This window comes from Galeopterus variegatus, unplaced genomic scaffold (genome assembly GCF_000696425.1).
Source record: "Galeopterus variegatus unplaced genomic scaffold, G_variegatus-3.0.2 Scaffold1319, whole genome shotgun sequence".
Lineage (NCBI taxonomy): Eukaryota > Metazoa > Chordata > Mammalia > Dermoptera > Cynocephalidae > Galeopterus > Galeopterus variegatus.
The window spans coordinates 401,395-407,964 of record NW_007727430.1 but is presented as its reverse complement, the minus strand read 5'-3'; the positions used below and the strand labels follow the sequence as shown (position 1 = coordinate 407,964).

The 6,570-nt window shown below is 38.0% G+C and overlaps 1 pseudogene; it reads right to left on the bottom strand.

The window, feature by feature from the left end:
- Nucleotides 1-5,530: 5,530 nt before the first annotated feature.
- Nucleotides 5,531-6,262, bottom strand: LOC103593304 (annotated as a pseudogene).
- Between the last annotated feature and the right edge of the window lie 308 nt (nt 6,263-6,570).

The following is a 6,570-nucleotide window of genomic DNA, read 5'->3' as shown; positions in this document are numbered from 1 at the left end:
CTTGTGGAATTTTAATATTATTTTTCTCTTCTTTTTTCACCAGCATTTGCAACTTTTTCCCCATTTTATGTCATTTTGTTTGGTGTATAATTATACTTACAACATTTAATTTGTATTGTATTGAAGTTAAGTATTTTCAACATTTATTATTTTCATAATTTCACTGAGAATTTATTGTTGGTATGAGACATTATTAAAATATTTCCTCTTTTTAACATATGCTCCAATGTCTTTACTGATCCTATGTTTTCTGAGTTGATTATGAGGCCAGTATGGGGGTGTAGGAGTGAACTTTTGTATTTCTAATGTAGTTCCATTGTATCTGTGGCATTAACTCATTTGTGCTGTAACACAGTTCCTTTCAGTATGGATTTAGTGAAGATGATTTCGGAGAATGATAAGATTTCGCCAGAAATCTTATGTAGTTCACACAGTTGTTTCAGAGCCTGCATCCTTTAAAACATAGAACATCTATTCAAGTGCTTGGTGTTGGCTCAGTGACCACTCTCAGTTTATATAGCTGGGAAGTTGCTCTGAAGAATGTAGGTTTTAAGTTTAAGTGAGTGTGAGAACATATGGTATCCAACTTTTTTTCCCATTTTATTGAAATCCTGGGAGGTAGATGTGGCCAGCCTCACTGAAAGATGAATAAACCGAGGCTTGTGAGATTACGAACCTTGCCCAAGCACGTGTGGTTAGAAATGGTGGAGCCAGAACTTGAAACTAGACCTGTTTGATTTCACGGACTGTGCTTTTAACAATTACACTGCCTCGCTGATTACACACATAGTGACAGTTAGATCACAAACATGTCAAAGAGTCTAAGAATTTTCTTATGTTTTTTGCATTTATGTAAAGGCAGTCTTAAACAGTTAAGCCTCATCGTCTCAGAAGTGAAGGCTTCTAGGTGGGCCTGGTGCCACTCGCTGATGAGGTTTCATCAGGACCGTGGCAATTCTGGTTTATGATGGATTGAGCCACTCTCAGGAACTGGGAGGTGTGTCTATTCAGGCTGTGTGTCATTTCCCACCCTGTGCTTACCACACTGCTGGCAGCAGCTGGGCTCGACTTACCTTAGCAGTTGCATGAGCAACTGTTCCTTCCAAAGCAATTTGGGACTGGAATTTGGCCACACGATTACACAATACAGGACAGCTCTGATAATTATATATGAATCTTAGAATTTCAGGTATATCATTTCAGGAAGTGAAATTTCTTTTTGTTTTATCTTTTTTTTTTTGGCAGCTGGCTGGTAAAGGGATCTGAACCCGTGATCTTGGTGTTTGGGTGTTATCAACACCACAATCTAACCAACTGAGTTAACCAGCCAGCCTCTTTTAGTTTTTATTTTTATTCATTTTATTTTATTTTTTTGGTGGCTGGCCAGTACAGGGATCCAAACCCTTGACCCTGGCGTTATAACAACATGCTGTAACCAACTAAGCTATCTGACCAACTGCTTTTTGTTTTTAAATGTGTATTTTTTCTTGATTCTACCTAGAAAATTTGGTAAATATTGAAAAGTTTAAATGACAAAATGAAAACCACCACTCAGAGATAGCCACTGATAATATTTTGGTGTACATGCTTGGTTTTTTTTTTTTTTTTTCCTTTTTGTCTTTTTCTGTGTCCGACAACGGATCGCAACCCTCAGTGTCGCCCCTGTACCAGACCGGGACTGGCAACGGGATCGCAACCCTCGGTGTTGCTCCCACGCCTCGCTCAGCCAGTGAGCGGGAACCGGTCTGTATGTGGGATCCAAACCCTCGGCGGGAGCACCACCACGCTCCCAAGCGGCGCACTATTGCAGTGCGCCACCGGGCCGGCCCATGCTTGGTTTTTATTACTATGAATATGTATGCCTTTTTTAAAAAACACAAAATTAAAATCATAGTTCTGTGTCCCTTTTTATTTAATATAACTGCAGCATTTTCCTCCTAGTTGACCATGCTAGTTAATTAAACCTTTCTACCCCCCTCTTTTTTGGCTAAATATTTTACGTAGGCTGAACGCTGGCTAAGGCAGCTGCACTGAACCGAGGAAGCCCCAGGCCTCATGAGTGATGCTGCTTTTGCATTCTCTGGGAGAGGCATTCACAGTGCAGTACTAATATGACTTCTCCTGAAAGTGAAGCTTTCTGTGCTCTTGGGGATTAGAGTTATCAAACTCAGAAGCTGATCACAACTGAGATGGGTGAGCATTTAACATAAGCACTGTCCTTAGAAAGGGCTTATATGAAGCTAGGACTATGACATATTATTCTTAGTGTTCTTCTCGTACAGACTATCATTATTAAGTTAAATCATGGTGATGGTCATCATCCTCACCGATGCTTTTTAGATATGGTTCCTTATTGCCCTTGGGATTCCCAAGTGCCAAGGGGATAGATAAGGGCCGAGGAAGGGAGGAGAAGGCCTTTGACCTCCTTATTGTCTTGTCAGCCAGCAGCTCTGCTTTTATATGTTTGATGTGTTGAACTTCCACAAATTTTTGTTGAAGAAAGGATGTGGCTGCTTAAGGAAATAAAACTGCGAAAAATCACAGTTGCATGTGGATCCTATGGCAGGATGAAAAACACATGGAATATAGATGTTCCCGGAGTTTTACTTCCAATTTTCCATTACACCTGTAGTTCTCCTGAAGTTATACAATCTTTGGGTTTGGTACATACTGTAGGCCCTCCAGTTCCCACCTTTAGTCCTACCTTTAGGACAGTGGTTTCCACAGAGGTGCCTCAGACACCCTAGGGTTAGGAGAGATGAGGGAGTAATAACCTCACAAGCACTGGTGGTAGAAGGCAACTTTTTAATGATGAGGTTTGTGAGAAGTGGAAAGTATAACCTCTTATTTTTATTTATTTATTTTTTGGTGGCTGGCCAGTATGGGGATCCAAACTCTTTGACTTTGGTGTTATAACACTGTGTTCTAATCAACTGAGGTGATTGGGCAGCCTGAAAGTATAACCTCTTAATGGCTCTAGAAGAGGAGACTACTTTCTATATTCTAGTTGATGTAGATTACCCAGTAGGAGGATATACTTTCTGTCAGAGTGATGTGGTGCATGGAATTCAGCCTGACAGTCTGTGAAATCTTCCTTATCTATTTCTAGACTCTTTTGAAACATTTCGTTTGGGCTCTCTTCAGTTGAAGATTTATATTGGTGAATCACAGAATCGGCCACCCCTGAATCAGGAACTTTAGCAATGTCTGTTCCACAATTCAGTTGACTGACTAAAGAATTTCTCTAAAGATATTTTTAACCAGCAAAGACTGAGGAACTGATTAAAGAATTTGCATTGGATAATTTACAGTTGGCACTCAGAATCCTTAATCAGCAGTTAAAACCAGCTAGCCACCAAAAAAAATGAGATATGACCTATGTTCTAGTTGGCTGTTTATTTCTTGCACTGCATGTTTTTATATTCACCAACTCTCTCATAAAATAATTCTGAGAAAAGGTGTGATTTCCTCTATTAAAATTGTGTTTTCTATAGGAACTAAGGAATTAAGATGTTTCTCAAGTGCCAGCATTCAGTGGTAAAAACTGAGATAACTTGGTTTCTTAGTATTTTGTTGAAGTAGAATTTTAAAATAATAATTAATTGCTGGCCCATAGCATCTAAAAAGCAATTTCAAATCCATTGAGGGAAAAATGTGATACACTGTTCATAAAGGTCCAAGGGTACTTCAAAGAGTTTCTGGAAAATAGAACTAAAAGATAATAGGAATCTTTCCATGAACTTTTTGAAGTACCCTCACTTAGAAGATAGAGAAGTTGGACTGATTCTCTCAAGTGTCTTAGACTCACTGTTGTCCATGTTAAATGGATCACTAAGTCTCACTGATTTTTCCCCCCTTTATGATGTCCTTATTGTCTGTTTATTTTTGTCCCCTTGCACTATTCTTAAACCATCTAGTGAGGTCCTATGTCAGGCTGGTCTATTTTAATACCTTTCTCCTTGGTGTTTCTGCTTCTGGTCTGGCTGATAGGTTAGTTTTTCTGATGCTACATTCATAATTCTATTCCCTTCTTTAAAGCCATTAGGGATGATTTACCACTCACTTCAGGATAAAGATCAGACTCTTTAGCTTGGCATTTGAAGTCCTCAACCTGCTTTTCCCACATTATCCCTGCTTTTACCCAGTGTAGACCTTCAGCTCCATCCAGTCTTTTATTCTGCTTTCTTTATTTCCTTCTGAAAATTAAATAAGACATATTAGCCCCTCTCACTTCCTCTTTCATAGTTTTGATATCTTTGTCTTTATGTGCACAGTTCTGTACGGTTTCTTTGGATTTATCTTTTGTTCCACCAATTCATTTTCTAGCTATTTCTAACCTGCTGTTCCAACTATCCTTGATGACTGATTTTTTAATATTTTTCAATTTTATTTATTTATTTATTTTTTGGTTGGTGGCTGGTATAGGGACCTGAACCCCTGACCTTGGTGTTATACCAACTGAGATAACCAGCCAGCCCTAAATTTTATTTTAATTTATCTTTCTATCCTACTGCTTTATCCCCAGAGCCTAGACTGAGGTCTAACACCTAGTACATCAGTGCTTATTAAATATATATTAAATGAATTAAGGTGAGTCTTTTAGTTTTTAATTTTTTTTTCATTTCAAGACATTTTTATTCCTTTGAACTAAAAGTCTCAAAATACACAAGCTTTAAAAGATCTAATGTTATCAAACAAAATTAACTCATACCCAAGACAATGTATAACATTATACTAGTTTGCTAAATACAAAATTCTTGTATGACTGCCTTATTAGAATCTGGACAAAACTGTTTGCTGCCAGACAAATCACCATCATAAGTCCCAGCCATCATTTTTTCACGTCCATCGTTCTGAAGTTCACTTAAACATACTGTTTGTAAAGCTGCCATTTTCATTTAGATACAGTTTGACTATGCAAAGTAGTAATTAAAAAAATTTTAAGTTCCATTAGCCAAAGTAATGACTTTTGAGTTCTGTAATTCACAAAGCATCAGCAATATCAATGAATGTAACTGATGAGTATTTAGGTGATACCTTGATATTTCACTTGAAATGTATTAACTCCCTTCAAGGGGTAAAGAAGGGTGAGTTTATTACAGATGGCATGATAAAAATGCCTTTTTTGGGTCAAAACTATTAGTGTAGAAAGCATCTAGTTTTCCATCTGTTAAAAATTTGTATAGAAAATAGCTACAAGAGATAATTAACAAATGTATAAAAAGTGGTGCCACCTGAATGTCTTCATGATCTGAGCCAATTAAGACGTCAAAATATAAAAGGTGCCACCAGCCTGAGGTAAACACTGTAAGTTTAAAACTCCCAAGTATTTGAAAGTTTAGTTACCTGCAATCAATATGCATATATTTATACTTTGTGTAAAAAAGTTTTGCTATAGATACAAAATGTGTAAATGTAGTGCACACTGATTGATAAGTAAAAAATAAAACAATGAAGCTCAAAATTGTAAGTCAGCCCTTTAAAAAAGTATATATACAAATCACAAAAAGAAAGCCTCTCTGTCTTTGGATCAGCTAAGGATTTCATTAGAAGAGGTATTAATTTCTTCACTGGGATGCTGGCTACCAGACAGGAGCTCTGGAGGCAAAAGTTTAGAATGTCCATTCTCAGTAACTCGCTGATTATAAAACAAGATATAAGCTTGGGCCTTGCATACTTCATCCATAGTGCACATGCTTAGCTTGGAATCATTGCAGTGTACCCAGAACCCTCCTTCAGAGTTATAGCAGTAGGCAGTGTAGTGTCCTGAAACAAATCCTTTCCCATGGTGCATTACTACAGCAGATAAGTCATAGATAAAGGATTCTGGTCTGAGGGATTTCAGGGTCTCTCTGCAGCAATAGGGCTCCATGTTTAAGATTTCCTCAAAGCCAACATGAATACCAATCTTCTCTCGGTTATTACGTCCTGACCACCTGAATCGTTTGAGGTGTAGTCTGAGAACCTGAGGTAGGTGGCATATCATAAGCTGTTTTTGGGCTTCTGTGAGTACAACTGGTTTTGAGGAAAACCTTCTACGCTTTGGGTTACACTGCTCACATAAGTAGATTTTTCCTTCTAAAGCTTCAGTTTCTGTAAATTTGGCCAACATTTCAGTAACCAGACATGGCTGGTAAGCAATATCTTTTCCACTGCATTGGTATCTTTCTGGAAATTCCAGTGACAGGTCCCAGAAAGGTTCTATGGTATTTGATTTCTTATCACATGCAAGACAGGTAACCAGCCCGCGCCAGGGTGCCATCTTAGCGCTCCCTGCCTGGACCCCAGTACCCCAGTTCGGCGGCGGCGGCGGCGGCAGCAGCCCTGTCCGACGGTTCTAGTTTTTAATTTTTAATCATTAGTTTTGGTCCCTTTTCAAGTCAGCATGGTAATTGTTTTAGATAAAATTTTGCTCTTTTTCAAATGTCTCTTATTTATTGAAATTATTAAATATACTTGTTTTATGCTGATTATTCCAGTATTTGAAGTCTTTTTAGATCTGATTCATTTGCCTGTTTCTGTTAGCTCTCACTCATGGGGTTTTATTTCCTTATGTTTTTATGATTTATT